Below are 26,430 nucleotides of genomic sequence, written 5' to 3'. Positions count from 1 at the left end.
ATTTAAAATAAAATACTAAATGTAGAAAACTGAAAAATTAAGTTTTTTTTTAAAAAATATAATTAATTTGCATGAATCATAATAGCAGCCCAATAATAATAAATTCAAATAAACAAAATTATAAATCCTCAAAATGAAAGAAAAATAAAATAATTAAAATAACACAGTAAAAGTATACAAAACCAAATTAAAATAACTAATAAAGGTAACATTAAAAAATAAAGTAAAATTAATAAACATGAATATATATAAAAATAAAGCAGACAGCTTTATCAAAATGAGTCAGTGCAGGAAAGCCTAGGCTCAAAACCACTACCTTGGTGAGTCCACATTCTCTAGTGCAGAGAACATTAGAGTTCTGGATGAGGATAAAACTGACACCATGATGGTTCCAAATGCTTGCACAGTGATCCCAAACATTCCCTGACTACAAGGTGAACGTAAGCTCTGCCAGGTCAAGTCCTGTAGGGTGACCCAAAAAATTCTCTAAATCTTATTCCTTTTAAAAGTTGGTAAAAAAGGGGAAGGTGGCAACAAAATGGAACACAAAAAAACCCCTCTTCTCCCCCTATCCTCTGCCCTGCTGACCACACCTGCAACATCATGTTCAGCTTGGGGCTCCCCAATTCAAGATCGACAGGGACCTGCTGGAGAGAGTCCAACAGAGAGCTGTGAGGATGACTGCAGGACTTAAACATCTCTGTTTAGTCTGGAAAAGAGAAGGCTGAGAGGGGATCTGATCAATGTCTATCAATATCTGAGGGGTGGGTGTCAAGATGAAGGTGCCAGGAGTTTTGTGGTAATACCCAGTGATAGGGCAAGAAGCAAAGGCACAAGCTGGAATACAGGAGGTTCCACATCAACGTGAGGAAACACTTTTGTGTGGTGAGGGTGACAGAGCCCTGCAGCAGGCTGCCCAGGGCAGTTGTGGAATCTCCTTCTCTGGAGACTTTCCTAAACCACCTGGATGTGCTCCTGTGTCATCTGCCCTGGATGATCCTGCTCTGGTAAGGGGGGTTGGACTCAATCTCTGAAGGTCCCTTCCAACCCCTAAAGTTCTGTGAAGCTCTGTGAAATTCCAAGGTATTTCTGCCCCACTGTCAATGGGCAGTGAATTTCATGAACTTTTTTTTCTTTAGAAAATGATGTTTTCTGCCTACACAAAAAAGGAGAAACATAGAACAATTCAGATGAGAAAAGCTCCTTGTGTGTCACCTTATCCAATCCTTCCTCTCAAAAGAGGAATAATTAGATCAGGGACTCTTCTCCTCTAGGGCTCAGTGAGGGATTTGTCAGTGGCTTTCTCCAGGACAGCCCCATTCACTTTTGAGAAAATCTCCTGTTCACTGGAAAGAAAAAGAAAAATAACCACCCCTAAAATTTTACCTTCCTAAAAATTACTGAGACAAATTCATTAGTGGATTGTGCTAATCATTATGCCAGGGAATTATATCCATGAAGCCCCTAACCTCGTTGCATATTATCACATCTGCTGCCCTTTCAATGATACACTTGAATTAATCTCTGAATAACAGGATCACATCTCCTTAATTAAAACATTAAATGACTAAGTTAAAAAAAGATAAAAATCTTTATATTCTTTAATTAAAAGAAAAAGATTCACCAAGTGTCTAATGGGACACATAACTATCCCTGGAAGAGCTCCAAGATATCATGTGTGAAGGGGAGAAGCAACAATTTTCTTTTCTCTTTTATTTTTTTTTAAGGGAAAGCACAGGAATTGGACATGACATTGGGACAGATTCTGCCACACATGTCCATACTAAATAACTACTTTAAAACAGTTCCACTGAGCTCAAGTGTAAAGGCATTGCTCAAAGGAGATCCTAGTCAAGACAGTATAAATCAAGGATTATGCAGTATGCAAACTGTATTCTTTTGTCTGAGGCAAGAAGAGTACCCACATCAGCAAACATGTAAATTCCATCCTTTGACTCTTTGACCAAGAGCTCCTTTCACTGCTGAAAACACAATTTCTCTGCAGCAGTTTAGAAATCTGTGCTTGCAAATAGGTCATCAATGTTCTCTAATTTTATTCTAATACATATCAACAGTCTATCCAGATGGCAGCTTTCAAATTGGTGGCTACTCAAGCTTCTCTGTTTAAAATACAATTCCATTTCTTTAATGGGAATGTCACTATTGGAACTACTGTTTCATTAATGCCATAATTTTGGTTTCCCTATAGATCTTTCTTGATCAAGTACCTTCATATACCTCTATCACTTCATAAGTGCCCCCTGAAGAAAATAAACTTGGAAACTGATTTTGAAAGCAGCAATAGCAGCTAACATATGGAAAATGAACATAAATGAGTTTATGCTCCCTCTTGGATTTGTTCAGCGCGATACATATGATATATGTGATGCTCATAGACAGGATTAGCTGACCTCAGCTGACATAGTAATGATATTGTTATGGAGTCCCAAATGGTTTCTTTGAAAGTATTGCTGTGCTTAACAAAAACACACAGAGCTTTAATAATGAAGATACTGTAAAAAGAAGGGAAAAAGCTGCCAATAACATAATACTACATCACTTCTCCTTTGGACAGGTTGTGAACTACTGTGATGTAAATGACTGCATTTAGCTTCTGGGTAAACCTGGAAGAATATGAATGACACTTCCATAACGAAAGAGCCAAAGAAAATCCATGACTCATTCATAAACCAGAAGTCATTACAGCATCCCCAACTGCATGTTTTTTCTGATTTTTTGTTGCTCTTTTATTTCTTGGGTACTTTAATGTATGTCTTTATAAATATTACTGCCTAGAACATTAGCTGAAGGCAGCTGCAGTGTGTCTGTATGCACTGAGAACCTGATCCCAGTCTTTGCTTGATTTCTCCCCACAGGTGTTGTTTGAAGAAAATAGCTGCCCAGTCAGACTCACTAGTAGCAAATGCTGCTAAGTCAGTAGAGTTACAACAATAATAAAAGTCACCTGTTGTGCCTGGATAAGGCATTAAAGATCATGTAGGATACTATTGAATTTACACCTGGTGTATGTTTCCAGGCTCTGCTTTTAGTCTGAGGTTTTTTGCTAACTATTGTTCCCTCTTTCTCACAGTCCAGAAGTCTGCAGGACACCATGTAAATGAATGTGCACCACCAGCAAAAAATTTCAAAACCATAGAACTGCTTTTTAAGGCATAGAATTGCATAACCGTAGATTGGTTTGGGTTGGAAGAGACCTGCAAAGGTCCAACTCCCCTGCAGTCATCAGGGACATCCTCCACTAGATCAATAAACTCACAAAATAAGGCAACAAGCACAAGAAATCACAGCAGAGTTCCCAGGAGTTCTGAAATCTCATTCCCTACCCTCTGACAATTTGTCAGGCATCTGTGGAATTTGAGCTATGCCTAAATTGCATTGAAACAAGACTTTGCAAATTCTTAATTACTAAAGGTGTACATGTCAGGCACCTGGGCACCCCTGCAGATCTACTCTTAAGTACCTAGCATACACATATTTATATCTGTGTGGAGATGTGTTTCTGTGGAGGAATGTATGTCTTATCACACGTAGATGAGCTTCTAGCTCAGCTTAGCTGGGAACTGAACAGCAATTCAAGGCCCACTGAATTAATCTCACCAGTGTGTGGCTTCTGAAATAGGTATAATTGAACCATTTGACCCAAAAAGTATTTTGAAAATATGCCTGATCCTAGACTAGGAGTCTTGAAAAAAATGCAAACATGCAATGGAGAGTAAAAACCGTTCCCAAGGGTAAGGCAGAAGATAAAATGCATTCCTTGTGCTATCACCAAACCACTCAGCTCCTCAACTATCTAAATGATGCCGATAGAAGTATTTGTGACTCCAGCATTGCAAATATTTATTGTGCCTAGTCTGCTCTGGCAGGCACTAAATAATATTCCCATTCTGATTTTCAAGAACTATGTCTAATCTTTGTTTACACTAATGCTTCCTTTGTTGACTTTTAACAATTATGTGCCATTGACAATTGTTTATTGTTGTTTAATTAGGAGGTGGATTATTCCCATGTTTTAATGATTACTGTACAACAACTTGACAGAAATGTTATTCCCCAAACCACCAAGCACAAATTGGCTTTGATTTATTTTACTTAATCTTGTTATGATGGTGTTATAAGCTCTTCAAATTATATTTTTTTAATTAATTACAATATCTCACAGTTTCAGCTCAGTAATGTACTAAAGGAAACAAATACAAAATGCCTTTGCATCTGAATTCTGTTCCTTTAAGGAAAATTAAAGCAAACATTTGGATAGTAGAACAGGTATGTACAAGAAACCTGAATCATAGAATCAGTCAGGGTTGGAAAGGACCACAAGGATCATCTAGTTCCAGTCCCCTGACATAGGCAGGGACATCCTACCCTAGATAAGATTGCTCATAGCCTTAAACACCTCCAGGGATGGGGCTTCAACTGCCTTCCTGGGCAACCCATTCCAGGCTCTCACCACTCTCATGCTGAACAACTTCCTCCTCACGTCCAGTCTGAACCCACCCATCTGCAGCTTTGCTCCATTCCCCCTAGTCCTGTCACTCCCTGATATCCTAAAAAGTCCCTCCCTTATCAGCACTGAGCTTGCAAGCACGAAGTAGCAATTTGCTGTATAATTTTGATCATGCAGGTAGACTTAAAGTGCCCATCAGCTGTTAAGTAGTTCTTAGTAATAGATGTAAAACCTAACCCAAGAAATTATTAATAATGGACAACTTATAAATGCCAATTGTTATGTAGAGGAGGGGATGGCATCCACCCTCATCAGCCAATGCAAACACTTTTTTATTTTTAATTTTTTTTGCCATGAAATATTGATGAGCACTAAAATAATAATGAAGAAGAACTGCACAAGCTAAAATTTGCATGAGATAGAGCAGCAGCCATTTTCAAATGCAGTATTTCACATAATAACTGGAAAAGAATTGCAGGCTAACATAAATATTGTCTCCCATAACAATAGGCCATATGTAAAGGGGTTATTTCTGACACCATGTAGATACATTTCTGTGCATTTCTGACAATATATCTTTTCAACACAGACTTCTTTATGAAAAGATGCTATTGGCATCATTGCCCTGCAAACTGTAAAGCTAAAGAAATATTAAAAAGTGAAATTGAAAGCAATAATAAAAGTTCTAGTTGAAAAAGTACAAAACAAATACACAGCTGTAAATTGCAGTTTATAAATAGTTTCAAATTTGATCACAGCTACAGCTACTTGAAGGGAGGCTGTAGCCAAGTGGGGGTTGGTCTTTTCTCCCAGGCAACCAGCAACAGAACAAGGAGACACAGTCTCAAGTTGTGCTGGGGGAGATACAGGCTGGATGTTAGGAGGAGCCTCTTCACAAAGAGATTGGCATTGGAATGGGCTGCCCAGGGAGGTGGTGGAGGCACCGTCCCTGGAAGTGTTCAAAAAAAGCCTGGCTGAGGCACTTAGTGCCATGGTCTAGTTGAATGGACAGGGCTGGGTGCTAGGTTGGACTGGATGATCTTGAGGTCTCTTCCAAGCTGGTTGGTTCTATGATTCTATGATTCTATGAATTACTGAGATATTAGGTGGTTATTCAAATGTTGCTGTCTTCTCATAAAAATAATGCAGCTGAGGAAAAACTAGCAGGGAATTAATTCTTAAGGAAGTGTCACCTCAGAAAACAGATTCTACTGCCTTTGAGAAAAATCACAAACCTCACATTCACTTTGGTAGCAATAGGACCAGATTATTGATATGGAAATAGAGATAAAAAGTAAGGAGTCTTCCAAAGATTTGCTGGGATCTGCCAGAGAGAGTCCAAAGGAGAGGCAAGATTAAGGGACTTGAGCATCTCCCCTATGGAGTCTGAGAGCCCTGGGGCTAAGTCTGGAGAAGAGAAGGCTGATAGGGGATCTGATCAACGTCTATCAATATCTGAGGGGTGGGTGTCAAGTGGAGGGGGGCAAGCTATTTTTGGTACTGTGCAGTAATAAGACAAGGAACAACAGACAAACTTGAACACAAAAATGTTCATCTCAACATGAGGAGACACTTCTGTATGGTGAGGGTGACAAAGCCTTGGAGCAAGCTGCCCAGAGAGGTTATGGACTGTCCTCTGGAGACTTTTAAAACCTATCTGGATGCATTCCTGTGTGGACTACCCTGGCAGGGGGATTTGACTCTGACTTCTGGAGGTCTTTCCCAACTTCTAACATTCTGTGATTCTGTGACTCTGATCTCTTTCTTCCAGTAACATGAAGCTTTAACTCCACATACACTAAAAGCTGTGTGAAGATATTTTTGTGAGAGAAGAGTGATATAATTTTAAGCCAATTCCTTCTCAGTAAAATAAGAAGTCATAAAAATGAATCAACCCTTCTGTTTACAGACAAAAAATGGAAGGAAAAATGTATTGTGTATAATATTACTTAAATATGTGGGTATATTGTGTAAAAAGGAAGTGGAAAGTGGAAGATAAAATGAAATGTCAATGATATGATTTAGCATTTGAAGGATATATTTAGATTCCTAAATCTTCCATCTGAAATCTTCCAAATTACTTATAAAAATGTGCCTGTTCTGCACATCAGGAAAAAAAAAAAAGGTATTCTTTTCCCAAATTATCTGTCTTGCCATTGCAGTTTTTTTAATCAACATCTTTGGTTTTTTAACTTTACTTATTCCCCTATCACCTTCTCTCCAAATATAAGCAGTAATGGGTAAGGCAATCAAATTTATTGAAACAATATCTGGCAATATTGTGCATGCTCCACATATGCAGGTGTTCTGTATGTCTCTGTGGCATCTCTCTGAATCTAAGCATAGGTGATGTCAATGATAAATGGCAAAGTGGATCATTAATCACATCACCTGCCTTGTAACATTAATCCATACTCCAATTCTTTATATTGCATCTGTTTGCACAGTAGCTTTACAGTCACCAAGTGTATTAAAATAGAAAATCCATATCCCTTATCCCTGAATTAAAACAGGATTAAAAGAGACAGAAAAAAGATGTCAGTGATGTTAGGTCTGTACCCAGATACTGCTGTGTCAGGAAATTGCTTCACATAGGCCATTTTTTCCCAGCTGTTTGGGTCTTTGCTGGTGGAGCATGTTTTCAGGTAATCTGCAGCTGCTCAGACACTATCATTAGCATCTTAGCAGAGTGAAAATCTGCTCAAATGAAATCAATAAAGGGAGAAATTTCTGCCTTTATTATTTTACCTAAAGTACTGTCTTCTGCTTTTTGGACCACCAGCGAGCTAATTGACAAGATGAAGGTGCCAGTCTCCTTTCAGTAGTGCTCAGTAATGGGACAAGAACCAGAAGGTATAAGCTGGAACACAGAAAGTTCCATGTGGACACAAGAAGCTTCTTTATGGTGAGGGTGATGGAGCACTGGAACAAGCTGCCCAGAGAGGTTGTGGGGTCTCCTTTTCTGGAGATGTTCAAAACCCACCTGGATGCCTTCCTGTGTGACCTGCCCTGCTCTGGCAGTGGGGTTGGACTGGATGATCTCTGGAGGTCTCTTCCAACCACTAATGTTCTAGGATGCTAAGATTTCCTAAGATGTTGAATCCAGCTGAGTTTCTTGTTACAGGATAACTAAGCCAGGCCTTACGATTCAGAAAATGAGAAGCCTTTTGTTTCTGTGCCAGGGTCAGATGAAACTGGTTTCTTCCTGCCTTGGGAAAGATCTTTTCAACTTGGTGTTTGTAACTTTAGGGAACCTATGAAGATCAAGCTGGTTTAACCCTCATTATTCATAAACTAGAAAAAGCATCCTTTTCTAATTTCCCTTTGTGAAATAATTCTTCCACTTTATTCATTCTGGTTGTCCCCTGCTGTAACATCTTCCAGTATGAACACAGTCAGAGTATCTTCTCAAGTCTCTTCCTCATCTCAGTTTGGCAAACTCATCTACTCTTCCTCTTGTATCATATTCATGTCTATTGCTAGTCATGCAAGTTTCAGCATTAGCTTCATTGGTATATATATATATATATATAAAATATGACATAACAAACAGTATCTTCACTCTAAACTCCCACCCATCAGAAATGTATCACTCAGGAAGAAAAGTGGTGTCTTAAAATAAATAAAAAGAAAAGAAATAGAAGTGTAATCTTCCACTTCCTAAGGACATTCATTTCAGTTGTGTAGTTGAAATATATGTTTTGCTGCTCTTCTTGTATTTCTTCAATCTTGTAATTCATGCAATAAATTAGCCAAGTTTTATGATTTTCCAAACCATTCCTTGCTCTTACCCATGCATCCATCTCACTGATCCACACTGTCCCTGACAGAGAGTTTTAAGAATCATTTAGCAAGTTCCACAGTAAGTCAATTAGGTGTTGAAAAGAAGAGTAGAGGGAAAAAAAAAAGTGCTGCCATCTGTCCTCTTTGTCTCCTCTGCTCTTCTTATTCATTCATGGTTTTGAGTGCATGAGGATCTAAACACATTGTAGAATCTTTCTTTTCCTCTGCCTTGCCTTTTCCTTGCATTTCTTTTTTCTTGCCTTGCTTTTCCTTTCCCTTTCTTCTTCCAGTAAAGACAGAATAGCATTTTTCAAATGGATAGAATTACTCCTTACCTTTCTATCTAGGCTATCAGCTGGGAAGAACCAGTTGAACAATACATTCATTTAGCTTGGACTTAAAGACATGTCTCCTGAAAGTACTGGAGAGAGGATCAAATGGAAATAATACAAAGGCTATACGAAATACAAGATTTCTGACAATTAGGTCCTGCTATCTTTGCAGGTAAGCAGGAACAGAAATTCTCTCACAATGGAACAGATTCTAGTGGAAAGAGAAGGAAGGGCCAATAAATCATCAGGTCTTGTCCTGCAGTGATGCTGTTCATGAATACTACTGAGCCTTTAAACCTATATGGTCTAGACTCCACAACTTAATTCCCATACTCCCTGCCTCCAGCACTATAAAACTACTTCAGTGCATCCAAAATATTCCAGATACCCACTCATGGGCCACAGGTGTGCTTACACCATGCAGGGAGAACAGATTATTTCTGTTGCCCAGTCTCTCTCTTTCTCTGTGTAGACATCAAAGGTAGCCATGGAAGCCTACATAGACTGTAACATTGACTGGAGAAAACCCAAAGAAAAGCAGCAAAACATCCTTTAGCGGGAGTTATTGAAAGGAGCTGCTTAACCATGGACATTACAAGGGAAATAGAAAAACTGATGGAGTCAGAGAACACCTGTTGAAAAAGAGCTCCTATTCTGAGAAAAATCACATAGTAGACTGCATATGCATGACTTAAAGTGGAATAGTCATTCATTGGATTCAGAATATGACTAACTGTTAAAGGAGGCTTTTCAACACAAGGAGTGAGTCATCTGCCCAGCCTTGGGCATTCACAACTTAAACATTTGAATTGAAAGAAATTACTGGAGACACCATCAAGATTCAAAGGATAAATCAGATGTTTCCATACTGCAATCCATTTTAAGATAAGCATCTAACTGGGGCAAATGCCCATACATTTGCTTTTTGGAATCTGAAGGTAGCTTATCTACAGCTAGGTGTCCTAACCTGAGTGAGATGAATCCCACCATCCCACAAGCTTGACATATAAAGCCAGCATTGCTGTGGCAGATTCTTTGTCACCACTGTGTGGAAAGGTGCATATTTATCACCACTGGCCATGGAACAAATAAAAGGAGATTGCACTTCTAGACTGGGCACCTGATTCAAGTTGAGACTAAATATACCTTGAGTATTAACTTGGCAATCAGAAGTCTGAGCTGGAATCTGCAGTTCCATTTTCAGTAGAGCACTTTGTGGCACAGGAAGGACTTCAAAGTATGCAGCAATACAAGAATGAAAGAGTTTGTGTGATATCTAATTTGTTCTGAGTGCAAAAGCACATGGCTCTCTAGTGCAGAGCAACTCTGAGATCACCCTTATGCCCACAATACTATCCTCTGCTATGCTTCAGACTGATGAAATTATTTCCTTCCTAGCTTTATGAAGTTATCCCTCCTTTTTCTTCTTCCTTTCTCCAATCTTACTTGCATTTTAATGAGGACATATGCCTGTGATGTGTATTTAGACTTGTTCAGAATAACAAGAACACTGCCATTCCCCTTACAAATCATAGAATCATAGAATCATAGAATCAACCAGGTTGGAAGAGACCTCCAAGATCATCCAGTCCAACCTATCACCCAGCCCTATCCAGTCAACTAGACCATGGCACTAAGTGCCTCATCCAGTCTTTTCTTGAAGACCCCCAGGGACGGTGCCTCCACCACCTCCCTGGGCAGCCCATTCCAATGGATGGAGGAGTATTCTAGCCCCCTGTTTTTCACACAGAAAGTAGACAGTGGAATTCCACTGAAGTCAGTCCAAAGTGTAATCTGCAGGGCTAACTGTGAAAACAGAGAAAGAGCAGACATTTCTACCTAGTATTCAGAGCAGATAGAACATACAGAGGAAGTTTTGATGTTTTTCTAATCAAATATCCACCTCCTAATATCCTCATCTGTTTCATTAGTTGGCTGCAATGGTATTGCCCACCTTAGTTCTCAGAACTTAGGCTGCTTCTTCACATGCTGCTTCCACAGGAAAGTGAGCTGAAGCAGACACACTAAAATGCTGCAAATGGGAAAGCTTTGAATAAAGCATGTAAGGTGTGCTAAGCAAACAACATAAAGAGTGCAAGTCTTTCAAAACAGGGTTCAGTGTTTCAGGTTTTTCCAGTTTCACATTGTTTTATGTGACAGAATGTCTTTAATTAGGTTAGCAAAGGCTGAGATAATGTCTGTTTGGCAAATGTGTTCTGCAATGGCCTAAGGGCTTCTCTGTGGCGATGAGCAGCTTTAGTTCATGTGAATGCTCAAGACTGAGCAGACTGAAACCTCTATCCTAGGCAAATGGTGACTGTATCGTTAGCAAGCAGTTAACTGCTTTCTCTTTTACCTTAACTGGATCATGGCTTTTCTTCGGAGGATTTATATTCTTTGTTTTATCTCACTTGCCTGTTTCGATCTTGAACAGATTCCACTGTACATTTGCAAGCTCTTAAGCACCCTCTCTCAGAGAAGCAAAGCAAGACTTTGTAGTAAATGTGTTCTTCCTGGGGAAGTGATAAATAAAATATCCACCTGTTTTCCTGAAGAGGGTGGCCTTCCCAATGCACAGGTGTGGGGCTTTGCTCCCTGTATGCACCCACACGAAGCAGATTATGGCAGCAAAAGTAGAAATTGAAGCAAGATTGGCATCACTCAGATAACATGGGGTTTACATTCTGGTTTATAAAATATTACTCTTTTCTATCTTGTTTTCATTTTGCTTATTAGAAAAGTCCTTATGGCTTGTGCAGTCTTGAAGCCTATCCTTCTTTCTACGTGTTGGATCATGTAACGATCTCAGACCGCCCCATAGCTTTTAAAGCACGTGAGCTGCATTTGACTTTAAACAGCAATGTTCACAGCCTCAAAGCCATGCACCTGCCAAAATGGTCAGCTGAACCAGACTAAGTTAGAGGAAACATCAGCCCTAAATATACCTTTCAATTTAACATTACAAAAATCTAAAAGCTTGTCTGTGCATAAGGCAAACACTCTCATGCCGTCACCTTGATATGATGGATTAGTTCTCCAGTAAGAGAAGCAGAAGAAAAACACTTTCACAACCCTGCCACACCACCCACTAGCACTGGGTAAATTCCAGAGTTATGTCTGTGACTGCTAAATTAATTGGACATTTTGTCATTCATTTTAATGAGAATAGAAACTGCTTTCAGGGAATGATAAGATCTTTCACCTGTGTGTTCATGATACTGAATGCAGGGCAAAGACATTTTAAAAACCTTTGAGTCAATATGTAACAAAGAATTCAAAACTGTGCTGTTAAAGGTTGTTTCTCCTCTGCTGACACGAGGTCTTGTTCAGAGGATCTGGCCTAGATGGATATTTTCTTCTGAGCAGTAATCTGTAAACCCTGTCACATTAGGTAACACAAAAGAACTAATGGATGATTTGAAAATGCCTTTCTCTAATTGCCACAAGACTGTTGTGCAGCTAATGGCTACTCTTTTGATTTTCTCTAGGGTGAAGGAAATACAAAACTTCCATTCCAAAAGTCAAGAGGCTACAGAAAAATAACGAATATTTAAATGTGTACATTTGTCTCTTGCAGTGGACCAAACTCATTACAACAGTCTACTTGAGAGGTGTCCCTGTCCACGGTGGGGAGGTTGGAGTAGATGATCTCTGAGGTCCCTTCCAACCTGAGCCATTCTATGATTCTGTAACTAAAATGTAGTGTTGCTCCTTGTTTTTCAATGAGTGAAATTGTTACAAGGAATGTAATTATGGGGTATTTTTATTATTTTTTTGCCTCACATAAACCAAGAAGGATCATAGGCTCTTCTTTATAGTATGAATTAGAGCAGCCCTTAATTTTACATTGTTTCACACTTATGTACTATCAGTACTTCAAGAATAAAGATATCCATAGAAAATTAAATTTTGCTTAAATGTAGACAGCCCTGTGTGATAAATGACAGAGATTTTTATCATAAGACAAAAGAATATTACCAATAAAAAGAAAATCTTAGAAATTACTAAGAAAAGTCAAATGCTTTAAGGATAATTAGAGCCTAATTAGAAATAGAGATGCTATCAGTATGATAATAGTTGCCATTTCATTCATGCCAAAGCATAATTTCTCTCAGTGACACAATGTAGTTCTCTCCTGAAAGCATGCAGTCACAAATTGCTCACAGCAGTTAGTGGTTGAATTAGTAAAATAACTCTGTTTTGTTTTCCATAACTAGCTCTTTTCTAAGAACTGATCTGATCGTTTAAATTAATCATGGAGAATATTTATGAACATTAGCATAATTTGCTAGAGAGTTCATTGTGAGAAATAATTTACATCTGAAAAAAACCCTACATAACCATTAAAAAAAACCACCTGGATGCTGTGGAAGACAATAGGAAAATTCATTACAGGAAGCAATATATGAAAATGCTTTGAAAAATGAGAAAAGAGTAATATGCAAGGGCTGGAGCACCTTTGCCATGAGGATAGGCTGAGGGAGCTGAGAGCGTTCAGCCTGGAGAAGACTCTGGGGGGACCTCAGAGCTGCCTTCCAATACCTGAAGGGATCCTACAGGAAGGCTGCAGAGGGACTTTTCATGAGGGTGTCTGAGACAGGACATGGGAGAATGGTTTGAAGCCGAGGCAGAGCAGGGTTAGACTGGAGCTGAGGAAGAAGTTCTTCAGTACAAGACTGGTGAGGCTCTGGAATAGGTTTCCCATAGGTTGTGGCTGCCTCCTGTCTGTTGAAGGTCAGGTTCGATGAGGTAGAGGAGCTGAGTCTAGTCAAGAGGTATCCCTGCCCATGGCAGAGAGTTTGGAGTAGAAGATCCCTAAGGTCCCTTCCAAACTAAACCATTCTCTGATTCTATGAATATGTTCCTATTTCAGTGTCTTTGCCTACCTCTGCACCTCAAGAAATCATGTAATAACCACACAGACACTCTCTTATACACAGTTATTAGTCCAGAAAAAGTCAGCAGAAACTTAATGTGAAAGAGGCTTTGTCTCAGATTAGTTTCTTGGAGGGCTATTGTCACTCCTGACCATATAGAAGGATCAGCAACAAAGAGTGCCAAGACTTCTAAGGCTTCAGGCCAGAGATTTCTACCTATCTACATACACAACCGGCAAAGGTCACCAAATACTCTCCTTTATTTTTTCATTAGCATTGACCATTTGGGTCCGTACCCAGAGCTGCATATGCTTTTGTGAGACCATTTGCCCTTAAGTACCACTAACCTATTTGTAGAGCAATAGGCTTTTTGATCTAGGCTGAAAATTTATTCTTGGCTTTACAGTAATAACATTGACTTGAATGTTTTAATGCCTCTAAGTAGCTATGGGAATGTGTTTGTGAGTGTTTATGATCTTTACTGATGGAAATGCCTCAAACAAAATTTCAGCATAAACTTGGACAGTTGGTCCAAGGACAGTCCAATGAATGTGAACTCTTCAACCTCTGCAATTGTTCTTCCAAGCATCTACCAGAGAATATTTCTGTGACCATCTCCTAGTTTTTGTTCAGAGTATAACTCCCTGAAAAACAAATGGTTTGGTGCCAAATGGATGTTAAGAAGATAGGGAGTGACTTTTCCAACCCGCCACACTCTATTGTAAAAGAATCGGATGAGAACTCAGAGCAGTTGAGCTGCAGAGCTTGGCACATTTCCCCAGAATATCTAAATTCAAATCCTCTTGCTTGGCTTTTATTAGCACTAGCAATATGAAAGATTAAAAAGGGCAGCTTACTAAATATTTGCTTTGGATTCAGTACTTAATACTTGCTAAATTCTTACCATTTCTTTGGAAGCTGTCCAGTAGGATGTGACTACCCTTTATCTAGGTACCAAAGCTGCAGACAGTGAAGAAAGCCTTCTCGGTAATAATCTTAAGTAGCTACATCACACATAACAACTGATTATTTAATTAAAGCTGTCAGTGCTGGTGCACTCTCTATACACACCAAATGTGCACTAATTTGTCAGATGCATTCATTAAGAAACAGCCAGAGAAGGCAATGCCATTTAGCACATATTGTTCCAATGAAGTTACATACAAGAGCTGAAATATCTCGTTTCAAGACCAGACAGTACTCAGGTTATTGTTGTTCTGTTCATCATCAGAATCATTGCTCTCCAAGTTCAGTCTTCTTTGCTGTGTTTTCATGCTGAGTTATTGCTTCCATAGTTACTGTCTAGGAGACTGTGCCAGGATCTGTGAGTAACTACTGCCTGAGCAATAGGTATTCATGTCCACAAGCCCTACTGGGACGCCTTCCTTTGTTCCCTTCTATTAACTACTTTGATGTGGATGTCCTTCCACCTGTCCCCACTGGAAGACCTCAGACAGGGTTCTCTTCATTGTCCGTCCTACTCCTTATCCTTTCTCTTGTCATAGTGAACAAATCTTACCTTTGTATTAATTTATTTCTTCACTCTCTCTTGGCAGAAAGAAAATCTGGCTTGGAAATCTAAGACATTTTATTTTTATCGGTTTGAGGGTTTTTTTAAATCGCCAACCCCCAAATTTTTCTCACAGATGTTGTCCACAAGATCTCTCTGGTTCAAGATAAAATTTAGCATTTACCTCAAATCCAGAATTGTGTAGAATATCTTTGTTACTTGTCCTGGAAAGAGGCAGCATGACCAAACACGAATGCAAGTGGAAACTTCCTGCACCTCAGGTGAATATATTTACCTGGGGATGTGACTTTCATTCTTGAATTTTCAGATAATCTCTATTAACTAAAAGGTTAAAAATAAAAATATAGCCTGTATCAAAGTAAACCTAGGAAAAAACAAGACCAGGAAAAATAAAAACTTCTTTAAAAGAAAAATGTTTGGTTTTGTTTTTTTTTTTTAATTCGGGTAAGCTTTGCTGCTCAGAGTCTTTTTTTGTGAATCTGCAACTCTCAAAGCTTTCTTTTTCCTGCCTTCATCGTTTGGCATAAGAAAGGACACTCTCTCTCCTTTCAAAACCCTGTATGCTGGTGCTATTGGACTAAGAAAGCAACTTAGATAGAACAAAGTAGTGCTCAGAACAGCCCAGATACAAATGTGTGTGAAATGTCTGTATCTTCAACCATCTTATAAAATAAGAAAGTCTTCCATAACACCAAAGTTGAGAAAATTCAGACTGAAACAGAAATTTGTTGGCCATGAATAATTCTACCTAGAGCTTCAACAGCTGATACACCTGCAAAGCACCTTTTCCAGTGATAAATACAAGGTAAAAAATTAATTTACCGATAGTTTTGTTATTACTGCTGTCCAAAAGGAAAGATCCTATTCTCCTTGGATATAGTGACATTATTTGTTCTCTATAAATTGAGAACAGACATTTCCAGGCTGATTCATGCCAGTTCCTTCAAAAATCTTCTTCAGTGAGAGAAGAATTTACTATATTCACTAATCCACCATAATAACAGTGGGATGCCTATACAATTAACTCAAAGCAGATGTCCACAATTTAGTCAGATTAATCCCATCCCAAGTGACAAATGTCATGTTAGAAGTATCTTTAGAATCAAAATTTCTTACTGTTTGTAAATGCCATGCTGAATGATAATTCAGAAGGGGTTTTGGAGAAGCATTTTGAACAGCTAAGCTGTATGAGAAAAGAAAAGGTATAAATTTATGCTTGTTTGGTATCATAATCCATTTCATGCAAATAATAAGGGATAAGAGATGTGGAGTTCATTCACAGGAAAGGTGGTGGTCATTGTCTTCACTCTTATAATAATGCAGAAGTAAGCTATAGGGATGTCTACAAAGATAACCTGAAATTACCTGTTACTTCTTTCAGTATTAGAACAAGAATATCTGGACTTATCCACAGCATTTTCCAGGCCTGCCCATGATTAACAGCATGATGCTGTTATCAGCCACTTGGATTCACTGCCATTGTTCAGGCAAGGAAGACAGAACATCTTTTCAGTGAGTAACTGTGACTTCAGTCTCAGTGAGAAATACAAGAGCTGGCAGGTGTCTCCTGAGAGATATTCCACCTTCAACATCTCTGTAATAGATGTGTATTGTTTTCTCTCAGCTAAAGAGAAGCTGCTTTGAAAAACAGTAATAAAATCACTACTAGCCCTAACCTATAATCTCTTGTTATAAAAACATGTGTATATAAATTTTTAACCTTTCCTTGCTATCTTTTTATATGTATAGAGAGAGCATTGCTTCGTAGAGATGCTCTCAATAACTACTAGGAAGAGTGCTGAGGTACTGTGATGAAAAGTGTCAGGACAGACTACTAGGCAGAAATTCTAAGAGACATGACAAAAATTTCCTTTCACATCTTTTAAATAAGTACATTTCAAAGAGCTTCTGACATTGATGCAGTGAATGCTTCATTTACCTTCTCCTGGCTGTCCACAGAGTGAATCTCCTTCTCTGGAGACATTCAAAGCCCACCTGGATGCATTCTTTTGTGACCTGCCCTAAGAGATGCTGCTCTGGCAGTGGATTGAACTGGATGATCTCTAGGAGTCCCTTCCAACCTCTAAGATCCTGTGATTCTGTGGCTCTGTGATTCTTTCCTTAGAAATCATTTTTAAGCAACCACATTTCTGAGTCATCCTTTAAAATTTTGTTTTAAGTTAATGTATCATTTTCTTGCAACATGGCATAAATATTTTAGAATGGATGTCTGAAATAGATGAGGGGTTTTTTTTCTCAGTTTTAAAAAGAAGAGTGACAGTTTGTGCCCAATATTCATTCTGAAACTTTCAGAAGTCTTTTTTACGATATAATCACAAATTATAATTGTGTCATTATGCATAATTACTCTACACCATTACATGACATAATTGGATCAGTTCAAGTTCTAATTGCATGGTTGGGGAGATTTACTCTAAGTATATTTGGGATATAATTGCACTAATTTCATAATTCTGGGACCCGCAGAGTCCAAATTTTCTAGGATTAATGTTTACTCTTGTGGTCCTATCTCACAGCAGGAAGATCTTAAAATGGTGTTTTGGTTGTATAACAGACCCTAGTTGTTTTCACCAGGATGATATTAATCTCTATTTCTACTTGTAACATACTGAATTGTATTTGTATGTGTAAAGTTTAGAGTACTACTTAGTGTGTAGCAGCAGTAGACTTGCACATACAGGCCACCCTGGCCTAGAAATGAAAAATAGTCATGGTGGTCAGCACATGGAAAAAGCAGATGGGTAGAGACTACAAGGACCACAGCCAGTTGGTGTGCAAGGGATGAGGTCTGTTTCTCTTGTAAGGGAGCCAGTTCAGAGAACTTGATGTGGTATTACTGGGACACTATTAATATCCTGGTACTTTAATGAAAGATCCACGGGTGGGCTCGTGGCAGCACAGACACCACCTGGAGTGCTGCCAGATCTACAAACCAAAAATCATCAGTCAAGCAGCAAAAGAATCTGACACTGACCTTATGATAGTGGCATTGAAAGTAATCGGATTATGTTTTGTATTCTGTCTTTTGACTTTTAAATGACCACCTGTACTTCTTCTAACAGCAATTGCCATATGATGGTTTCAGGCTGAAAAGTCACTAAGGTGCAACTTTCCCTGTTTCTTCCGTTTGTTCCTTTGAGCTTCATTTAATTTTAGTATCTTGAGTTTTCCATTTTCTCCCCGTGTCTGTAGCAGGCATTAGGAAAATGCTTATTATATATGCACAAAAGCATTAAAGTAGCAAGAATTTCTGTGTTACTCATTTTCATACCAGAAATACTGGAAAGGATGATAAGTCAGATTAACCTCGAAAAAGTAATTCTATCAGAAATAGATAAAATTTCCAGCAGTGATAAATGTATGTATTAAGACATCATCCTCATCTTCAAAGCAAATCCAAAAATAACTGTGGGTCACCAAGATGGGCTTCTGTTGGAATATACAGAATCCCAGAACGTATCTGGTTGGAAGAGACCTGCAAAATCATCCAGTTCAATCTTTGACCCAGCACTGAAGGGTCAACATTAAACCATGTTCCTAAGCACCAGCTCCACACAGTGATTGAACACCCCCAGGGATGGTGACTCCAGCACTACCCTAGGCAGACCATTCTAATATTTGAGAACCCTTTCAGTGGAGAAATACTTCCTAATATCCAGCCTAAACCATCCCTGGCACAGCTTGAAACCATTTCTCTGGTCCTGTTGCTTGCCACTAAGGAGAAGAGGCTGCCCCTTCCTCACTCCAACCACCTTTCAGGGAGCTGTGGAGAGCAATGAGGTCTCCCCTCAGCCTTCTATTCTCCAGTCTGAACAATCCCAGCTCCCGTAGCCACTCCTCATAGAACTTGTGCTCTAGACCATTCACAAGTCTCATTGCCCTTTTCTGGACATGCTGCAGCACCTCTATGTCTTTCTTACAGTGAGTGACACAGAACAAAACACAAGAGCTAGAGTCAGGTGTTAGAATCAGGGTTAGGTTTAGGGTTAGGAATAGGGCATTAGTATTTAGGTTCAGGTTCAAGTTTTGGTTTAGTGTTCAGGTTTGAGATAGGGATAGGGTTATGGCTAGGGTTAGACAAGTGGAAAGATGAGAAGGAACATAAACCAATACAGAGTGACTACAAATACTGGCAGCAAACAAGGAATTGTGAAAGCATTTGAAAATAAATTGGATATATTTCTCAGTGCTGTGAATTTTGCTGTGTTCGTAATGTACTGCATCGAATCACTTGAACAAGGAAAAGTTCATCTGCTTCTGGGAATGAAATCACTGCACATTTCATCTTTCTGAGAAGATCCCTCTTAAGATAAAATAAGGACAGCACCATCCAAAAGGGAAAAAAACATATCTGTTAAGTACTATATTGTCTGCATTGTCCTCTAGATTTCATCTGTGACAGAGATTAAAGAAGAGATTTGACTTCGAACAAGAGAGGTTCTCTTTGGAGCTCCTAGTGCTGTTACATGCTGGGCTGATACATAGGAGATTCTTCAACCTGTTAGATTTATTTAGGTGCCTCCTTCCCACTCCTGAAATTTCTAAAGAAATAGTTATGCAAATAACTTCAGAAGATATTGCTTTCTTATTTCTTTAGATTACCTCATAATACTCTTCTACCTGAAAGTCACATAAGGAAGGGAAACACTGTTAGGATGCAGGTGTTGTGGATGAGAAGAGCCAGATGCTCTTTCTTAGCAAACAAACATAAGACTGATTGCTTTGTTCCCTCTATAACTGTGTGGTTCCCTGGATATTTACTCTCTGGTATTCCAGAATGAAGCTTACATATTAATCAGTAATTTATATCTTTTGTAGATCAGCTTAACAAGGAGCTAATTGTTTTCTCTAAGGTTATAATTATCATTCTTTTGTTGCTTTTATTGATATTCTGTTTAGCTTCCAAGAAAAACTGACAGCCTGTTACCTTATGTATTAGACAAACTCATAGAATGAGCAAAGCATTGAGTGTGAATTACACATTCAATGGACACAGCAAAGGGGAAGAAAGGGAATGGAAAAACCTATGGTCTAAAAAAAGACTCCCAGTCGAGGCAAAAATAGAACTGCCATTGTCTTTCTCCTGGCTTTTCTTTATCATGGTCTATAGTCTGTCTGATTTTAATGATCTGTTCCTCAGAGTTAGTGGACTCCAAATTTGCCAATAAAACTAACCTCATGAAGGAAGGTGGCATAAAGTGTAACAAAAACATGAGGGTGCATTCTGTTTTGTCTTAAAGATGTACATCCATTGTTCTATTCAAATGTAATTACAGGCAAGAAAAGTATTTTTTAGTCCTAAGCAACCTTCTCAAGAGTGCTCATATGAAAGGCAGTAAAATCTGAAAATGATAATCAACTTCCAGGCTGACAGTAAACCAACAACATTTCTTCTGGAATGGTATTCAGAGGAAATGCTCTGATAGATGGAAAGAGACCAGTGGGTTGAGAATTAATTCTCACCCTCAGCAAAGGTACAGCATATGGAAACCTAGATTAAAGCTTTCAGAAAGGCTTTTGGCTTTCCTGACTTTTTTAATAGGCTTATTTTTGATTCTTTGCAATTCTGTTGGGCTGCCAAACATGGTGGCAAGCTACCAACAATACTAATAGTCTAGCTGTCTACAAGATGCAGCAGTGATCCTAATTAAGACCTGCAAGTGAAAGCACAAGTGGCTGAATGCAAATTGCAAAATTCATCTGATTATTTATACTAAAGAATGAAAATTCTCTTCTCTTGATTAGATTCCTTGTTGGAGGCTGAATTTGTAATTGACCATTTCTCTGGTATTTTGAGAACAGTAATTAGAATGAGCAGCTTGAACTTGCTTTACTTGAGAGGAAATCATGAAAACTAGCATAGTGACAAGATTCTCCATGACATGTAAGTGACACTAATAATATTTCTAAACCTCACAGTTGATCTCTCCTTTTGAATGATGCACAAATCCAACTAACAGCTTTCTTTTACACCCTCCAGACGTGGAGAGTGGGAACGGCTACAAAGCACACAAGGGCTGTGAGATTTAATGTCTGCTTTCAGAAGAGCCTCTTTATGCTCCCCAGTAACCAGGAGATGTAAGTAGACACCGCACCTGATGAGCAGATTTTCAGCCTGCCAACGTATTCTATAAAAACCTTGGGTTTGATCTTTGTATGCTGAAATTTACTTCAGCTGGTACTAATTACACCAAAACTTCTATGACAAAAGATGGCACATCCCATCAAACAGAGCTAACCCAGAAATATCACAGTTCACAGCTAACCACGTCGGCTAGCCACAGGCTTGCCACACAGATCATATCCAATTTTGGCTCCTGCTGCTGCTCGAGACAGGTGAAAGAATGGACTTCAGACCTGAAAAATTAGCAAAAGCTGACATATGTTGGAGGATTGCTGAGCCTTGTCAGCTTCTTTGATGGCATCACCCACATGAAACAGATGGAAATGTGATTGTGAAATTCCTATACGTTGGTTTCCTGTCTGTGGTATCAGCTAACTAAACAAATAAGAACTTCTAAGCCATATGGTCCTTCTACTAGCTCTTGAGTTCTTACTCTAAGGGAGGGGGAAAAGTGATCTTTATTCTACAATACTGCATTGAAAACCTTTTCTGAGAAGACACTATTACAATTATTTTCTTGTACAATTGTTGATGACCAGAAAACCAAGAGCTTTAACAAAGCTTGGCTTTAACAAAGACAGCTGAAGATTTTGCTTCTTCCATCCCCACTGTGTTTCTAGACTAGAGAAATTTAGAGGCTGGCCAAGTATGCGCAAAATACAATAAATTCCCATCAGTTCAGGAATTGATAGGCTAGCAAAATTTATGTGAACATATTGATTTGGATTAATTTTATGGAATTGTAACAAATACTGACTGAAAATACACTCTCAAGCAAAGTCGCCATTGCAACCCAGCACACAATGTGAAATTATACCTACAGGCATTCCAACCTCTTCCACAATGCTACCTTCAGCTTTTCATTATGGCAACAATGTTTTGAGCTAGAAGTCAAAATCTTTTATGAAAGAGAAGCTGTCAGGAAATTAAAAAGTATTGATGCAATAATCTGATGCTTGTAGAAGAATATATGGATTTTTTTTCTCACTTCAAACAACATCAGGAAAGGATTTTCTAAATGAACACTTTTGTACCAATGTTGTCTCCATCGACTGAAAGGGTTTTTTCTCTGCTTATGCTGTTGAAGATAACTTAGCTGGAGTTGGACAAGACAGAATTCCTTTCCAAAAAGGCATGGTTTAGCTTGATGACTTTCGAGTAAAAGAGATCACTACAAAAATTCCTGACTTTGTGCTTGTAAGGGATTGTTAAAACAAAGGAATTATGTTAGCTCAGACTAAAAATTTGGATGTCTTCTGATACTGCAACTCTTTTCTGTGGGTAGTGTGACTGTGTCTTTCAGTGGCCAAGGAAAGGCAGCCTTACAAAGACTGTCTTGAGGCACCTTCCTTCTACAAGCCAAGAGGCTGAGGAGCTTGGTTTTGTTTAGGTGGTGAAGTGAGCAGCTGTGACATGCTCTGCTATTGGATGTCTGACACTGTTACAACTTGTCTGTTATTAAGTACAATCTCTTTTGTTAGTATATCTTTCCTGTGAATCTCTGGCCGTGGTGAAGGCTCATTGAAATTCAGGAAGAAACTCTTTCTCTCTCTGTTTTCTGGTCTTCTGGGACAAGCACTGCTGGTGACCTGCCTTTTAGGATGTTCATTGTTTTTATCAATGGAGGCAGTGTTCACTTCTCTTTTCCTGCAGTCTAAGGCAAGTTGCTTAGTAGCCCATGATTTTTCTGATTATTATCACAGCAACACTCAAAGATCAACAAACATCAGTGCTATGGTGCTATGTTCTATTCAAACACCAGAAGCTTGCAGATAGTCTGTCTTGAAAAGCACGAGGTGTAAAGCAATGAAGCAGTAAATTGTAGGGGCAATGAGTGGATATTGATGGCTGGTCAGACTTATGTCAGGTCCAGGATTGAAAAAAAAATGCAGCAACAGAGGTGAATTAATCAAGTGCTGTACTGTTAGAAGGAGATGAGGATAGTGAAAATACAAAATAAGAAAATAAAATGGGCATTGATAGAGAGACAGAGAAGGGAAAAAATAAAAGCTTCCAAGTAAAGTGTACTCAAGGATAGAAGTAATGCCCAGTAGACAGAAGAAACTCTTTGGGACTATTTCTTATTTTCCTTCAACACAGATGAGAACCTGTCACCAGAATTTGGAGGCAAGAGAACAAGTCTGTATTGAAAGACTGTAGTACCCTGTAAGGAGCTACCCCCAGAAAAGGGATATAGAAATGGAAAACTTTGGTGATCTAGACCAGGAAATGACTAATGCAATTCAATACTGTTAGAAGAAAAGTTTCCATTTGCTTGTGTCTCAGTTTTGGGAAATTCACTTTTGTCTTCCAGCTTTGTGTTCCAGCTTTCTCTCCCCTCAGTAACCAAATGCCAAATGAATTACTTTCATGCCAGCTTGTTCATTTAGAAGGTGAGCAGTTCTGGTACAGACTGGTAAGAGAACAGTTATTGAAAAGTGAAAAGACACATTATCATTTGTGAGAGAAGTTACCTATAACTGGCAAACTGATTACCCAAATAGCCTTCAAAACAGGTGGTTATCCAAATAACATTCTAGTCTTTACAGGCATGAATGAAAACAGCTGACACAATAATACATGTGTCTCAGCCCTAGAGTTCCTGAATTGTATGTTACCAGAGTATTCTCTGGTAACATTCCTCTCATCAAACTCTCTAGGAGTTTGATGCCAATGCTTAAGAGGAAACGAAAACAAAACAAATGAGGTCTACATCATGGAAGACTGTTCTGACTGTTCTTATTTACCAAATGTACTGCATAAAGGAGCAGTTTATTGTCAGGAACATAAACAGTCACGATCTGTCAGATCATTTAACAAGTTCAGTGAGCTGGCTTTGCTTGTCCAGAGATGTTTCACTGATCAGAGGAACATTTCTTTAACTATCTGCAGTTCCACAAAGTAAAATCATAAAGATAAAAGCTTTGCACTGACCATACTTATTTTGACAACAGCTCTGAGAAATGACTGCTGAGAATGCAGCACCTGGTGCTGCTGTTCTGAAGATGAGTCTAGACTTCTTTTCTGGACCATGCTCTGAAGTATTCCAAAGATGTATGCTCCCATTTGGCCTCTGAACATGATTTCCTTTGCATAGAAGCTACAGAGCAGAAAGCAGAACTGCATTTTGATGTGCTGTGTGCTGCTGTGCCATCCAGAGATTACTAAACTACATATCCCACACAGGAACTCGGGAGTGCTTCCAAATCCATGACATCCATAACCCAAGGAAACCCAAAGGCTTGCATTTTTCAGTGACAATCATGACCTCTTAGGTGGTGTGTCTCAAACAGAAACAAGCCAGACGTCTGTGTGGCTGGCTCTTTCTTTTTCCTTTGTTCACAGATACCTCAAATAAATGATTGTGCCTTCCATCAGTCCCAGAAGTGTCAAAAGACTGGAAAGCCAAGGATAGTGATGGTGATGTAGAATTCTGACAGGAAATACTGTCCACGCTTCCAAAAGGTCACCACAACACAGTGCTTCCCTCGTTTTTATCTCTCATCTCATCTGTGACAGAGATTAACTCATTTTGGCCCTCGAGTCTGACACTTACCCAGCACTGATTTGTGCTATGGATGCTTAGACTCCTATCCAGCTACCAGCGGGTCCACAGCTGCTTGTTTCCTGCTTCAGAACAAGCTCAGCTGCATTACCTGAATGAAGCAATACTGACTGGAAAAAAAAATAAGGAAGAAAAAAGCCAAATTTGGTACTAGGAAGCGGGATCTGGATTGACAATTCTGATAGACAAGTAAAGCCTACAGTTATTGCTGTTTAATTGCCATGGCAACTGAATATGGCCTTTTTGCTGAAATAATGTCATGGTAACACCTTACTCATTGTGAAAAATAGTAATCAGTCAAACCTAGATTGCTATCGGGGCTGCACTCGAGTGAAAACTGTAGACGTAGAAAAGAAAGGTTAATAAAATACACAGAACAGAAAACAAGGTTAGAGGTGATGTTTTGCCTGTGAGGCGCCTTTCAGAATGCAGAAGAAAAAAGATTAGCTGCAGAGACAAGATGAACATTAGCTCCCTGCTTTCTCCTTTCTACCAATAACCTTGCAAGCATTTGGCCAAGGCGCACAAAAGTCCCTGCAGCCATAAGGCCACCTTCAACCTTGTTATCTGTCTCAGTTTTCAGCATATATTGCTATCAATTCTTTTCTCTTGCAATCTTTTGAAAGAGCCACAAATTATAATTGCTTCACAGCCTTATTAGAAATTTGGATCTCTCAGTAATCTGACTTTTTTTTATGTGCTTCTTTTGCAGCTACTGGGAAAGCAGAAAGTTTGCAAACTCACAGCTGTGGTGTGAGTGCTCTTAGCACTTTGATCTAGGACTGCAGAAACGAATGGTTTCTATCTCAGGGAGAGTAAGCTTGGACTGGATCTTAGGAAGAGGTTCTTCAGTAGATGGGTGGTGAAACTCTGGAATAGGCTGCCTGGGGAGTTTGTGGCTGCCTGCTCCCTTAGAGGTGTTGAAGACTAAGTTGGATAAGGGCTTGAGTCTAGTTGAGAGGTGGTGGCCCTGCTCGTGGTGGGGAGGTTGGAGTAGATGATCCCTAAGGTCCCAATCTAAGCCATTCTATGTGTCTATGATTCTATGTCCATGAAAAAAAAATGTTCTTATTCATTTTGACCTATTTTCTTCTATTATGCCATTGTTCTATCAAAATATAGACTAATCAAATGCACAATGAGCAAAATAAAATGCTCAATCATCCCCACTCAGTTCTTACCACTGTTTGCCATGTATCTTCTTATATTACCTTTTAATATTTTATAACCTTTAAAATAGCTGAATCTGAAGAAGCTAATTTATACCTACTGAGAACCGCAGAGGAACAAAGAATGACTGTAAAACTCAAAGCCAGTGCACTTTAATGGACAGGAGAAGGAATAGCTGCTAAAACTGACTAACAAAAGACCAATCACTTACACTTCTGCCTGTTTGGCAAATTTTACCTGATTGATTCCACTTAAACTCCTTGGGAAAAGTCACATACTTTGATCATCTGGGGCAGTGTGCGTGTAAATGTTTTATAAATGCATTAAGGAGGTCATTCAGCCCACTTGCCTTTTTGAATTTCTAACCTATGGATTTTTTTTCTCACCAAAGAGCTTAAATTAGCATCTTGAAATTTTTCTTTGTAATACAAAGGGAGTGACTGGCTATGAGAACAGACTTGCTATCTGCTGACAGCGATTTGGGTAGAAGATTTGTACAGATCCTTACATTCATAACCAGTCCCCATTTAAATTTTTTAAATGATGTTATATTCCCTCT

At 38.9% G+C, this 26,430-nt stretch overlaps 1 long non-coding RNA gene across 1 annotated transcript in view; it reads right to left on the bottom strand.

Moving 5' to 3' along the window:
• Positions 1-1,216: 1,216 nt before the first annotated feature.
• The window catches only part of LOC135185820 (uncharacterized), a 42,436-nt gene continuing 17,222 nt past the window's right edge, over positions 1,217-26,430 (bottom strand). Inside the window, exon 3 of the long non-coding RNA XR_010306635.1 lies at positions 1,217-1,346. This is a non-coding gene — a long non-coding RNA (uncharacterized LOC135185820). The remainder of the gene's footprint in view (positions 1,347-26,430) is intronic.

This window comes from Pogoniulus pusillus, chromosome 23 (assembly GCF_015220805.1).
Source record: "Pogoniulus pusillus isolate bPogPus1 chromosome 23, bPogPus1.pri, whole genome shotgun sequence".
Lineage (NCBI taxonomy): Eukaryota > Metazoa > Chordata > Aves > Piciformes > Lybiidae > Pogoniulus > Pogoniulus pusillus.
The sequence above is the reverse complement of the archived record's forward strand: the minus strand, read 5'-3'. Positions and strand labels throughout refer to the sequence as shown.